This window comes from Schistocerca nitens, chromosome 9 (assembly GCF_023898315.1).
Source record: "Schistocerca nitens isolate TAMUIC-IGC-003100 chromosome 9, iqSchNite1.1, whole genome shotgun sequence".
Lineage (NCBI taxonomy): Eukaryota > Metazoa > Arthropoda > Insecta > Orthoptera > Acrididae > Schistocerca > Schistocerca nitens.
This window is the reverse complement of record NC_064622.1, coordinates 500,936,181-500,951,727: the sequence shown is the minus strand read 5'-3', so window position 1 is coordinate 500,951,727 and position 15,547 is coordinate 500,936,181.

The following is a 15,547-nucleotide window of genomic DNA, read 5'->3' as shown; positions in this document are numbered from 1 at the left end:
CTTTCTATTTAAATGTGTCCCTTCACAGTGTTAATTTTGCTACTATCATTGAGAGGCACATGTCTTCCCTCCCATTACCTTCTTGCCTTACACATCTTATCTCCTCTCAGTTGCTACATACTTATCTTCACACCCTCACTCCTGTCACCCTGAGCAACCACACTGCCATGGCAGCCAATCATTCAGTTATCAGTTGGTTGTATATTTGAGTAGCTTGTATGCTAACCTGGTTTCTCTGCTTTTACATTTCTGGTTACCTCTCCAGATTTTGTTTCCATCCTGGAATTTTCAAAGAATAAAATTTCTTTCAACTGACACACAATATTCTAGTCTAATATATGATATGTTGAGATAGTGATAAAATCTTTCTCACAGTTCAAAAAAATCACACATGGGTTGTTTGGAAGCTGTGATAAGGTTAGCCTGGAACTTCTCCTCTGCAGAATGCATTTATGTCTCGAAAGAAGTCATTTTCCTGCGTGGGTCATTTTGTTTTGAAATAACCACTTTATTTCATTATTTATGTGTTAGCTAGTTTGGCCCTCTGATTGTAAAAAATAATTGTAATGCATTTTGCTTTATGTATTCCACACACCCACAGGGAGGAAGCAACATGTGATGGTGTTTGTATTATGAGTTTCACATAACAATAGTGGTTACAGGCGCAACTATGTCAGATGTGAAACAGAGATGTACAAAGGAAAACAAGTGACCATTATGTATGTTTTATCACTGTGCAAACACACAACACATTACAATATGATAGCGGAACTATCGGAAATGAAACTGCAGGCGGTATGATCAGCGTCTTGAACTCTGTCAGCGTCTTCTGTATTCATATCCTTGGTGCAAATATTTTAGCTGCAAGATTCTGGCACTACATGCATATGATTCAGCATACAAAGCTATTATCCCAAATTTGTAATTACTACTACTACTACTACTACTACTACTAGTAGTAGTAGTAGTAGTAGTAGTAGTAAAACAACAACAAATAACTAACAGCAATGTGGAATCTGAGATTATATGTGTACACCATTGCTACTAGTTAGAAATTTAAGTTCTTTATGGTGGTTTCTTACACTGTCAGGGTGTATACATGGAGAAAGAAAAAAAATTGCCGGATTTTTCCCGGATTTCCCGGTTGAAAATACACTTTCTCCCGGGTGAAAAAACACTTTTTCCGTTTTAAGTGACAGTATATTTTTCCTCGGCACTGTAAAACTTATAAATTCTTAGAATGTTTATGGTTTTCTACACACACGTAGAATTTGCCGCCACTTTAGAAAACGAAACCCAGGGGGTAAAAAACATGTTTTGGAAAGATCTTTGATGTGCAGCAACATGTACGGTGCATTTTTTCGTATTACGGAGGTATAAATTCTAATTCCACCAAACAGTGCATGTTACTTTCCGAAGCAATGAAATCGAGATTGCAATGCGCTTTTGTAAGCCAGTCATGGTTCATGTCACGTGATCTCGCCAGCTGATGACAGCATAGGACACGTGATGTAGTCAACCAATAGCAAGATCACACTTACGTAGGGCGAACACACAAAAAAGAAAAGTTAATGGTTTAAATTAATATACATAGTGTTGCTAATGAGGAGGTATTGAATAGACTTGGGAAGAAGAGGAGTTTGTGGCACAACTTGACGAGAAGAAGGGACCGGTTGGTAGCACATGTTCTGAGGCATCAAGGGATCACAAATTTAGTACTGGAGGGCAGTGTGGAGGGTAAAAATCGTACAGGGAGACCAAGAGATGAATACACTACGCAGAAGGTTGCAGTAGGTACTGGGAAATGAAGAAACTTGCACAGGATGGGTAGCATGGAGAGCTGCATCAAACCAGTCTCAGGACTGAAGACCACAACAACAACACAGTGTTGCTACAAGAAAAACAAAGCTTTCACGAATAATATTGGTCTCGAAGATTAATAAGCTGCAAGAGAAGCTAAGCTTCCACATTTTATGATGACGCCCATCGGATTGTGTAGTGCCACAAAACTCCAGAAACAGTCAAAATTAAGCAGTTCTTCGTGTAGGAAGTGCAAGAAACGAGTAGCAACAGGAATTTAGTGCAAAGAGTGTAACTTCTGGCTGCATGAGAAATGCGCCAAAGTGTGTTTAAAATTCGTAAGTGAAGATATACAGTGGACATGCTCCGAGTGTTTAAGTGATGAACAGTTGCGATTGACTTCTGCCGTAAGTACAAAAGACGAAATTATTCGTATCCTGCAAAATGATATAAACGCATTAAAAGCAGAATTGTCGACGCTACAGGAAGAAAATAGTGCGCTGAAAAAGGCAAAAGATTGTGTTTGTAAAACAACTGAGGAGTTAGAAGAAAATAGGACCAAATCCTCGCACCTGCGAAGTGATCATATGAACAAAACGACTCAGTTCCTATTACAGTAAAAACTGATTTAGGCACAAAAAACGAAAGTAAATATAAGTGGACAAGTGCTAAAAATGACGAAAACGAAAAGAGGCGCTCTCTTAGTAGTAAAACAACTGAAGCGATAGGAAAAAATAGGCCAAATCCTCGCTTTCGCGGAGTGATACACATGATCCAAACAACTCAATCGCCATTAGAATAGAAAATGCTTTAGGTACAAAAAACAAAAACAAATATAAGTGGACAAGTGATACAAATGCCGAAAATGAAACGAAACATCCTCTGAGTACTGCAAATGAAAATGAGTTTTTAATAATAGGCGACTCCATGTTAAAAAACATCATAGTTCCAAACTCTAAAATAGACGTTCGCCCTGGAATCAGGACAAAGCAGTTACAAAAACATTTCAGCAATATCCTAAAATCAGCAACAACCCCTACTAAGATACATGATAGAAATCCCAAAGGTGTGTCTATTCACGTTGGAACGAACTGTGTACAAAGCAGCAGTGAAGAAGACATCGTCAACAACACGAAAAACCTTATAAGAACTGCCAGAAATGTCTACAACACTTCGAGAATTACAATCAGTGGCATTGTGTACAGAAGGTCGGTAAGTGACAGATACACAGAATAAACGACAACATTAAAGAGACTGGGTGTAATATTCATTGATCCAAACAAATTTCTTAATGACAAGTGTCTTGGTAAAGATGGATTGCATCTTAACAGACTAGGCTCTAGAATATTTAGTAAGATGTTCATAGATGTTGGCCAGATTATAATGAACAAGGGAAACTTATATGCAGTAATAGGGGTGAAAATACATGCATGCAAATATATTCCACAGACATGTTAAATGCCCATTGTAAAACATCTCCCTAGAAAGAAAATTCAAAAAATACCAGAAATGAAGTATCAGATGAAATCCAGACCTCCACCTCAAAGCCAGGATTTTCTGTAGGGGCACAAAATAAAAATTCAAAGGTAAAACACAAAAATATGAAGTTGGTTCTTTTTCACCAAAATGTGCAATCACTAACTAGTGAAACAAGTGAAATCCAAATCCTATTGGAAAACAAATTAAAAAGTACTTCATTATTATATCTCACAGAACACTGGCTTGATGAGGAGAAGTTACATATTGTGTCCCTACCTAACTTTGTGCTAGGTGGTTTTTTTTTTTTTTTGTAGAAAAATTCTTAAACATGGTGGCAGTTGTACATTAATCACAAAAAATATAAACTTTGGAAATATAAAATTTCCTGTTGAAGTAGTGAAGGAAAAAGATGTAGAGCTATCAGGAGTTGAGATAGTAGACATTAAACTAGCTGTTATTTGTTTATACAGAGCTCCAACTGGTGACATAAGTACTCTCCTAAAAAGTTTGGAATATTCACTTAACAGACTAACACAAAGAAACAGGAGAGTTATTCTATGTGGTGATTTTAATATTGACTTTGCAAAAGACCCCAAAGAAAAGAATGAATTACTGAATCTCTTGCAAACTTTTAACATGAAATCCACCATAGAAACAGCAACTCGTATCACAAAGACTTCACGTACCACAATTGATCAGGTATTTGTAAATGTAGAAATGAAGTATACAATAGAAACACTGAACACATGCTTTAGGAATCACACAGCTCAAAAACTCTCTCTGAGTATGGAAACTTAGCTACAGCTTAAACCCTGCCTAACAACCACCATTAGAAACCACAGTAATGAAAATATAAATCATTTTTTCCATTACTTGAGCAAAGAAAGCTTGGAAGCTGGATCTACGATATTTCCAAACCGGAGAAATTTAGACAGTGGCGCCCAGCCACCCATCTGTAGCCAGAAGCAGGAGAAGATAATACTCATATGTGACTCAACAACGCATGTGTAAGAGCCCGCCCGCAACTGCTCAAATGAATCTAATGTAAACAGCTGTCACGTCACGCTCATCGGAGGCAGTTTGTTGTTAGGAAGCACTGCATATTCTTCCTAAAGCCTTTGACACACTTTGGTTGGCAGATGTTTGTATGAGCACTGTGTTTTGTTGTTGTATATGGCACATTTCCTTTGTGACTTAAGTTTTATTTTCGTTTTTTTTTCTCTCGTTCATGTATTGTTGCTGCAGTATTATTCTGCAGAAGCAGAAAACAGTAATATCCTTCATTAGAGTATTGGTTCTTACCAGTCAAAATCACAAAAATTTAACTGGTAGCTAAAACAATGAAAAATTCCCGGAATTCTAAAACATTCCCGGGTTTTTACCGGTTTTCTCCCAGACGAAAAAATTCATGGGTTTTTCCCGGATGTCCCGGGTCGTATACACCCTGGCTGTTCTTTGCTCGAAATAAAGCAAACTACTTCCACACTCTGCAAACTGTGAAGTGGCTGGCAGAGGGTACGTCCCACTGTACCAGTTAGCAGGGTTTTTCCTATTCCATTTGCACATGGCGGGCAAGAAGGATGGTTGTTTAACACTTTCGCTGCGGCTGACGCTTATAAGCGTCCGCGCTCACTGTCGGATTACTCAGTCTAGTTGCAGCGTCTAAGCTAGTATCAAAGCGTGTAAACTTTTGTTTTGTGTGGGCAGTTATCGAACGTATATTCTTCTTAATGGCGGCTAATGAACCGACACCTGCACCTTCCAATGTGAATAGGAGCAGGAAAAGTTTTAAATTGACAGAGGAACAGTTACTTAGTGTACTAGACAACAGTGATTTTCTGCATAGTGAGGACAAGGCACACCACGGAGATTGTCATTTAGAGGCTGTAGAAGAACTGCAGAGTGATGACAGTGTGGAAGCACAGCTTTCGAATCTGTTTCGTGACAGTTCCGGATCTGAGGATACGGATCACGACGACTGTGTGGAAATCGACGACGAAAAAGAGCCCGACCTGTCACACGGAGATAATCCATGTGAGTCCTAGCATAAAGAACCACATAATATGAAGTATCGCCATTTGCGAAAGAAGAAGTTTTGCAAATTCATCCTGCTGGCAATTCTCCTATGGATTTCTTCAGACAATTGGTAACAGACGAATTATTGCAACTTGCAGTTGATGAAATGAACGATAACGCAGTTAACATATTGCTGAGCGAAAATGCAAGACGGGTCTGTAAATGGAAACCTCTAAGTATAGGCAAATTACTAGTTTTCCTGGGTGTTTCGTTACATATGGGTAACGTTAAATATCTGCGATTACAAGACTACTGGAAGAAAGAACCGCTGTTTGAGAATAGAGGAACAGTGATGAGTATAAGCAGAGACCAGTATTTGATCATATTACGCTCTCTGCATTTTGCAAAAAATCCACTTCCAGGAAACCCGAAACCAGATGATCGTTTATATAAGATACGACCTACATTGGATTATTGTAACACGAGAATGTCTCAAGTGTATTACCCGGGAGGAGATTTATCAATAGATGAATCAATGATTCTTTGGAGGGGAAATTTGTCATTTAGACAATACATAAAAAGCAAACGTAATGAATATGGCATTAAGATGTACATGCTCAACAATCCAGATGGTTTCATAAATAAGTGCTTTGTGTACATGGGAAGTAGTGGAGACATGGGGGGAAAAGGTAATGTTGAAAAGGTCGTTTTGCCTCTGGACCTGATGGGATACCAGTTCGATTTTACACAGAGTACGCCCCCCTTCTTGCAGCGGTGTACAGTAGGTCTCTAGAAGAGCGTAGCGTTTCAAAGGATTGGAAAAGGGCACAGGTCATCCCTGTTTTTAAGAAGGTACATTGAACGGATGTGCAGAACTATAGACCCATATCTCTAACATCGATCAGTTGTAGAATTTTGGATCATGTATTATGTTTGAGTATAATGACTTTTCTGGAGACTAGAAATCTGCTCTGTGCGAATCAGCATGGGTTTTGAAAAAGACGATTGTGTAAAACCCAGCTCGTGCTATTCGTCCACGAGACTCAGAGGGCCATAGACACGGTTTCCAGGTAGATGCCGTGTTTCTTGACTTCTGCAAGCGTTCGATACAGTTCCCCACAGTCGTTTAATGAACAAAGTAAGAGGATATGGACTATCAGACAAATTGTGTGATTGGATTGAAGAGTTGCTAGATAACAGAACGCAGCATGTCATTCTCAATGGAGAGAAGTCTTCCGAAGTAAGAGTGATTTCAGGTGTGCCGCAGGGGAGTGTCGTAGGACCGTTGCTATTCACAATATACATAAATGACCTTGTGGATATCATCAGAAATTCACTGAGGCTTTTTGCGGATGATGCTGTGGTATATCAAGAGGTTGTAACAATGGAAAATTGTACTGAAATGTAGGAGGATCTGCAACGAATTGATGCATGGTGCAGGGAATGGCAATTGAATGTCAACGTAGACAAGCGTAATAAACTGCGAATACATAGAAAGAAAGATCCTTTATCATTTAGCTACAATATAGCAGGTCAGCAACTGGAAGCAGTTAATTCCATAAATTATCTGGGAGTAGGCATTAGGAGTGATTTAAAATGGAATGATCATATAAAGTTGATCGTCGGTAAAGCAGATGCCAGACTGAGATTCATTGGAAGAATCCTAATGAAAAGCAATCCAATAACAAAGGAAGTAGGTTATAGTACGCTTGTTCGCCCACTGCTATAATATTGCTCACCAGTGTGGGATCCATACCAGGTAGGGTTGGTAGAAGAGATAGAGAAGATCCAACGGAGAGCAGCGCGCTTCGTTACAGGATCATTTAGTAATCGTGAAAGTGTTACGGGGATAAACTCCAGTGGAAGACTTTGCAGGAGAGACGCTCAGTAGCTCGGTACAGGCTTTTGTTAAAGTTTCGAGAACATACCTCCACCGAGGAGTCAAGCAGTATATTGCTCCCTCCTACGTATATCTCACGAAGAGACCATGAGGATAAAATCAGAGAGATTAGAGCCCACACAGAGGCATGCCGACAATCTTTCCTTCCACGAACAATACGAGATGGCAATAGAAGGGAGAACCGATAGAGGTACTCAAAGTACCCTCGGCCACACACCGTCAGGTGGCTTGCAGAGTATGGATGTAGGTGTAGATGTAGATGGAAGAAAAGCTGCATGTTGTTCATCACATTTACTTGGACAATTATTATAACAGTTTTCATTTAGCTACAACTCTGTTGAACCTAAAAACACTTTCCACAGGTACTCTGAAATTAAATAGGAAATACACTCCCGAAGACATTGTATCGGCAAAACTTGGGAAAGGAGAGAGAATTGCGCGGTATTCTAATGGATCGACGAGAGGTTTCCCACATTTCCACAGAAAATCTAAATGTTATGGAGCAAGTGACGAATGCGCGCCAGCAAATAGTCACGAAACCTTTGCCTATTATTAGGTACAATGCGTTTATGTCTGGGACTGATAAACAAGATCAGATATTATCATATTATTTATGTGAATGAAAGACTATCCGCTGGCCGAAAAAACTATTCTTTCATGTCATTGACATGCTAGTTTTCAATTCTCTTTATCTGTACAACAAATACTCAGGAAATACAATGATGTTGTACGATTACAGAATGGACATTATAAAGGATTTCCTTCCACCAATGGACGTTCCATGAAATGTGAGCAAGAAACATCACAAACAAACACACTTGCAAAAGCGGGAAGCTACTGCATGGAAGAAGCAAGTTATGAGGAAGTGGTGTAAGAAGAGCGCAGAACAAGGCAAGCACACTGATACACCATACGAGTGTACAACCTGCCCAGACAAACCTGGATACTGCTTGAACTGCTGTACAATTTCCCGTAAGTAGCAAAAATGCGATAATATCGGGGAAATTCTGATTATCAAAGACAATTTCTTTTATTTCTTTTGACATTGCATGGTTCCTTTTTATGACGTGAAAAGTTAGAACTTTTTTTCATGAGTACTCAGAAAATGAGGTTTTCTTTTGTGTTAAGTCGACTTATTTCTTATTGCGTTGTAAAGCGTTCACTTCAGTTTTTTGCGAAAGAATTTGTTGTGCTAAATTTGTTTTAATAGCACCACAATTGAAGTGATAGGGGACACGAGAGAAGCCTCCATGTAGGGTGTGTTTCGCCTACAAATTTCTACATATCCCGGCGTCCCCTGGGGGTCTATGATAAATGTAGATGGCTAATTCTCTCATAGCAAGAGCAAACATGCTACTAAATTGACGACCTCTATCAGAGTCAGTCTTAGAAATGCGCATTTTAAGTAAATACAATTTCAAATGAATCGTTTCCTTTTTTTCCTTCTTAAGAATTTGCGTTTTGGAATCCAAATTTTTCCTGAATGCAGTGGATTTGTTGCTTGTTTGAACTGTATCTTTTATTACATTATCAACAAATCACGAACATTTGAATGATGCCTGTGACCCCTATAGGTGTCAGACAGCAAACAGACTTTAAAACATACTACAATACGGTCGAATCTTATTTGGAGTAATGCATCTAAGGTGTCATCAGTAAGTCAGTAGAGAACATGATCCTACAGATCTTACAAGGTCTTGACGTCAGCCTGTAGCTCAGGTGTGCTTAGGAGCGTTGGCTCCGAGCGGTACCTGCCATTTCAGAGTGTTACCGGCCCACACTCGCACATTGCCGGGTCGCACTAGAGAGTAGCGCGCCAGCACTGATGCCGCAGTGAAAGCGTTAAACACCTCGGTGTGTGCTATAATTAATCCAATCTTGTCCTCATTATCCCTATGGGAGGGACACGTATTGTATTGTATTGTGTTGCTAGGAACATAATTTGAATCTGGCTTTTTAATCTTTGTATGTAGGTTTTCTCACAATACTTTATGCATATCTTCAAGAGTATGGCAGTGCAATTTCTTCACTACCTCTGCAACACTCTCCTGCGGATCAAATAAACCTGTGACCTTTCCTACTGTCCTCTATACACATTCAATATCTGCTGTTAGTCCTATTTGTTACTGTTCCCACACATTTGATAAATATTCTAGGACGGTTCGCAAGGGTAATTTGTAAGCAATCTCCTTTGTACACTGATTAGTTTATCAGTAGAATACTGAGGAAATACAAATTCTGCCACCTGCTTTACCTACGAGCGAGCTTATATGCTTATTCCATTGCATATCCCTAAAAGGTGTTACAGAGTTGGTGTTACTGTATGAGTTGGATGATGCTGACTGTGGCTCACCGATATTATATTCACAGGACACTTTTGTGAAGTGCACAAGTGTACATTTCTGAACATTTGATGTGATTTGCCAATCTTCACAACACTTTGAAATATTATGAAGATCTGACTGAATATTTATGCAGCTTCTTTCAGACAGTACTTCATTATAAATAACTGCTTCATCCGTTAAAAGTCTGAGGTTGCTATTAATATTGTTCACAGAGTCATTAATACAAAACATGAGCAGCAAGTGTCATAACACACTTCTCTGGCACATTTGAAGTTACTACTACATCTGTCAATTACTTTCCACCCAAGATAACTTCATGCACCCTACCAAAGTATCCTCAATCCAGTCATAAATTATGATCGATAGCCCATATAATCACACTTTTTGATAAAAGTGCAGATGTGGCACTAAGTCAAATGCCTTTCGGTAACCACAATACTGCATCTATTTGACTTACTTCATCCAAAGCACGCAAGAAAAGTGAGGGTTGGGTTTCACATGATTGAAGTTTTCAGAATCCATGATGGTTGGCATAAGATCATATGGTTCGAGATACCTCATTATATTTGAGTCCACGACGACGTCTTAGATTCTGCAACAAATCAATGTCAAGGATATTGGACAGTAAGTTTTGTGGATCTTTTAGATCGGTAAGACCGTGCTTTCTTCCAACCACTGGGCATGCTTTTTTGTTCGAGGGATTCAATACATTATAGTTAAAGTAGGCGATAACACAGCTGCAGATTAAATATATAATTTGACAGCAATTCCATTGGGTTCTGGATATTTGTTCAGTTTTAATGATTCCAGCTGTCTCTCAATGCCACTGGCACTAATATCTATGTCCCTCATCTTTTCAGCAGTACGAGAATTAAACTGAGGCAAGTTCCTTGGTTTTCCTTTGTAACACAACATTTGAAAACAGTTTAGCTTTTCTGGTTTTGCTTTGCTACACTCAATTTCAGTTCGTGTCTCATCCACAAATGATTTTGGTGCCATTAACAGCCTTTACGTATGGCGGGAACTACATTTTTTGTGAAAGATGATATGCCAATATTCTGCTACGGTAGTCACTGAAGGCTTCATGCGTTGCTACATTGATAACCAAACAAATCTTTCGGCATCCCTTTGTGACAGACCTATGCTTCATTTTATACCTATTATGCAGTGGACTGTTTCTTCAGTGTGACTGTGTACCATCGAGGCTTCCTCCCATTATGAACTATTATACTGCATACATATCTATCAAGGGCATGGTCAACTATTCTTTTAAACTTGAGCCATAGTTCCTTTGCATGGTCCTATTTATTTTGTTTCCTCATTGAGATATGACAGTACAGCTTTTCTATCTAGTTTACTGAACATACAAATATTTCTACTTGTTTTAGTTACCTTTTGTACTTTGATAATCATTGTTGCTGTGATCGCATCATGGTCTCCGATAGCAGTTTTGGTGTGGACAGCCTCAAACAGGTCACGTCTATTTGTTGCCATTAGAGCTAATATATTCCATCACAAGTGGGGTTCTGATCTAACAAGGGAACCTCCCCATCGCACCCCCCTCAGATTTAGTTATAATTTGGCACAGTGTACAGGCCTTGAATAACTTAACACAGATCAATCGAGAAAACAGGAAGAAGTTGTGTGGAACTATGAAAAAATAAGCAAAATATACAAACTGAGTAGTCCATGGGTAACATAGGCCACATCAAGGATGACATGAGCTCAAGAGCGCCGTGGTAAGCGTGAGCAGCTGTGGAACGAGAGGTCCTTGGTTCAAGTCTTGCCTAGTTTCTTTTATTTTCAGACAATTATCAGAGTTCAGGCACTCACACATAATCAACTTCGCTCTCCAAAATTCCAGGACATGTTCAGATTTTCTTGGATATATGCAGGATTTGACGGTCTACACACGGAAAAATTTGAAAACGTTAAAAACATATGTTTTGACAGAGCACAGAGAAAACTGTGCGACTGTGAAACTGTTGCACTCATTTGTTGCAGTTTATGTGACACACTCTTATGTTTTCATCACTGTTTTGTGAGTGATTATCACATCCACAAGAAAATCTAAATCGGGCAAGGTAGAAGAATCTTTTTTTACCTATTAGCCAAGTGTGCAAGTTAGGTGGGTCGACAACATATTCCTGTCATGTGACGCACATGTCGTCACCAGTGTCATATAGAATATATCAGACATGTTTTCCTGGATCAAATGCTTTCGGTTCCCATTGAAGAGGCACGTCCTTTCGTCTACTAATCGCACGGTTTTGCGGTGCGGTCGCAAAACACAGACACTAAACTTATTACAGTGAACAGAGACGTCAATGAACGAACGGACAGATCATAACTTTGCAAAAATAAAGAAAGTAACCTTTTCGCTCGAGGGAAGACTTGAACCAAGGACCTCCTGCTCCGCAACTCCTCACGCTAACCACGGGACCACGGCGCTCCTGTGCTCCCATCATCCTTGACGTTGCCTACGTTGCCCATAAACTACTCAGTTTGTATATTTTGCTTATTTTTTGATAGTTCCACACAATTTCTTTATGTATATTGTGAATAGCAACGGTCCTACGACACTCCCCTGAGGCACACCTGAAATCACTCTTACTTCGGAAGACTTCTCTCCATTGAGAATGACATGCTGCGTTCTGTTATCTAGCAACTCTTCAATCCAATCACACAATTGGTCTCATAGTCCATATTCTCTTACTTTGTTCATTAAACGACTGTGGGGAACTGTATCGAACGCTTGCAGAAGTCAAGAAACACGGCATCTACCTGGGAACCGTGTCTATGGCCCTCTGAGTCTCGTGGACGAATAGCACGAGCTGGGTTTTACACAATCGTCTTTTTCAAAACCCATGCTGATTCCCACAGAGCAGATTTCTAGTCTCCAGAAAAGTCATTATACTCAAACATAATACATGATCCAAAATTCTACAACTGATCGATGTTAGAGATATGGGTCTATAGTTCTGCACATCCGTTCAATGTACCTTCTTAAAAACAGGGATGACCTGTGCCCTTTTCCAATCCTTTGAAACGCTACGCTCTTCTAGAGACCTACTGTACACCGCTGCAAGAAGGGGGGCATACTCTGTGTAAAATCGAACTGGTATCCCATCAGGTCCAGAGGCAAAACGACCATTTCAGCATTACCTTTTCCCCCCATGTCTCCACTACTTCCCGTGTACTTCGTCTACTAATCGCACGGTTTTGTGGTGCGGTCGCAAAACACAGACACTAAACTTATTACAGTGAACAGAGACGTCAATGAACGAACGGACAGATCATAACTTTGCAAAAATAAAGAAAGTAACCTTTTCGCTCGAGGGAAGACTTGAACCAAGGACCTCTCGCTCCGCAACTCCTCACGCTAACCACGGGACCTGTGCTCCCATCATCCTCGATGTTGCCTACGTTGCCCATAAACTACTCAGTTTGTATATTTTGCTTATTTTTTGATAGTTCCACACAATTTCTTCCTGTTTTCTCGATTGATCGGTGTTCAGTTTTTCAAGGCCTATCCACTGTGCCAAATTATAACTAAATCTGAGGGGGGTGCGATGGCGAGGTTCCCTTGTAAGTAGTTTACCAATTGGCTTCTCTTAATGTTTCACTTACGAAACTAATTTTCTCAATTGATTATGGGATGATTATAGCCTCCAGTGATGATTACAGTATTATTTGGGAACTTCGTACTAGCAGACTGTGTGTGTTTTTCCTGAAGATTTTGGTTGTCTCAGGTGGAGGATCTGGTGATCGGTAGATGGATCCAATTAAAATTTTGTGACCACCTGACACAGTCATTCCCAAAAAATCTCGCAAGCATTTTCAGTTCCTATTTCAGTGATTCCGAGTTTCTTGTCTACGGTGACAAAACATCACTGATATTTTCCATTAGCCTATCCTTGCAATGTATGCCTTAATTTTCCCCAAAAATGACACTGCTTTCAATTTCAGTTTTTAACCAGCATTCTTTATTTAGTATCGTGAGTTTCACCGCTTTTTGGGATCATTTCAAACTGGCAGTTCATAGTGACAAAGTCCTTGTGTGCACTTCGCACACAGTTACTTACTGGTGTAGGTGTGTCTGATGTGTAGTGCTCACTTGACTCATTTGGGGAGACCCTATAGTTTTCAACCCTATGGCACAAGTCCAAGAAGTTCCAGCCTAACTTATCATAGAACCTGTGATTCAATCTTTCCACTTAACTCACAAATAGGGGGCAAAATCAAGTCTGGGGATAACACTGCAAATTGTGGGCTCTGTTGAAATTCTGTGAGCAAGGCTGGTATTCTCAACCTTCTCTACCAGTGAGCGCAGATGAAAAGCACTGTTTGTTTTAACGTGCGCCACAATCTGCTGTTGGTTACACCCTTTAGCCTCAATGAATGCTGGAATAGCCTCTTAAGTATGTTGAATGAGGCCCACACGTATACACACACCGAGTGCACCTGATGGTCCTTCCTGCTGTTTCCCTAAAAAGGGTACCTTTACTCGTCACTTTTTTTGAACCACTGATTAACTGACACCTATCCTATTGCATTTGCCTTCCTTTTTACGCAGGATAAGCAAATATCTCAACAGCTCAAGTGAGTCCCTCTGGCTCAGCTTCATTTACAGACAAGCACCTCAAACTTGTTGGTTAGGAGAATTAGTGTAAGAACCTGAATTCCCATAGTCCCTATCTCTACTGTACAGGGCACTTACTCTACCACTGACATGCCACTCACAGTCAAGCGGACTAGTAGTGATGGTCCCATTGGTTCCTGCAAAGGAGACAGGATCCATAGGAGAAGACAGTACTTGAGGTACATTTGATACGTCTGGTACACGATTCTCAGGAGCTCTCCCAACAAACCGATTCACAGTACAGCTACACAGTACAGCACTCTTTCGGCAGCAGCAAGGATGATTTCCAGCTGCTTACGAAGATCAACTCATTCTGTATTTGAGAACAGCATTCACAGTGGGGGCTGCATTGTTAACTGATTTACTTTTTGTCTGTTGAGCTAAAAATACTACTCTTTTCCTTTAAGAACTGAGTCAATTAGCACACAAAATCAGATTACTATTATGGCGACAGAAAAATCTATGGTAGAAAGTACTAGTTTCCTAATACTTTTTGGAAGTTACAGTTGTTAACAAAAAAAGGATTAATTTATGACAAATGTAGATTATATACCGTCCTCCTGAAAAGGAAAACTAGATGTAATATGATATGTCACCTATAATATGTGCTACAGTAACTGAATTACAAACGATGATGTTACAGAATTGCTTATACACACAACTATCTTATTTCTGAAAATTCTCAAAAATGTATGTTTGTTCATGTTGATTGATAATACACTGGAATTAATGTGAAATATTCATTGATAGTAGCTGTAAATCTCAAATGCTGATTTGCTACAAAGTCTACGACACTTGCAACTGATGGAGGGGGGAGAGGTGGGAGTGGGAACACATTTATAAATGTCAAAAATTTCTAAAAGAACAGAATTTAAGTTTAGGTCAATAATTGACACTATCAGTATGAATTTACTGTGGCACAGCAAATGTTCGAAATTTCACAATATATCACAATACCCACGGGTATTGACACAATAAATAGAAGACAAAGGAAGTGATGCTAACACTAAAATATTTGAATCCAGAATTTCAAATTGGCATGTGGTCTCACAAACAGGAAAATTCAAAAGGAGACACACACAGAAGTGAACAAGCAAATCGCACCTGGTGATTTCTGCACTGACGTGCTGAAGATGAACACTGCACAGTGTCAGTTTACCTCAATCAAAATTACAAAAACTGTGCAGCATCAACAAAGCAAGTCTTCTGCTTGGGGCAGCTAACAATGCAAAGCAGAGCATGAGGCAGAAATAAAGAGCCAAATAAAAATTGTCTATCAAGCAAATAACGTGAACTTCATACAGGATTTGCCCCCCCCCCCCCCCCCCCCCCTGCATGTACTTCCAACAACATTTAACTGGGTGA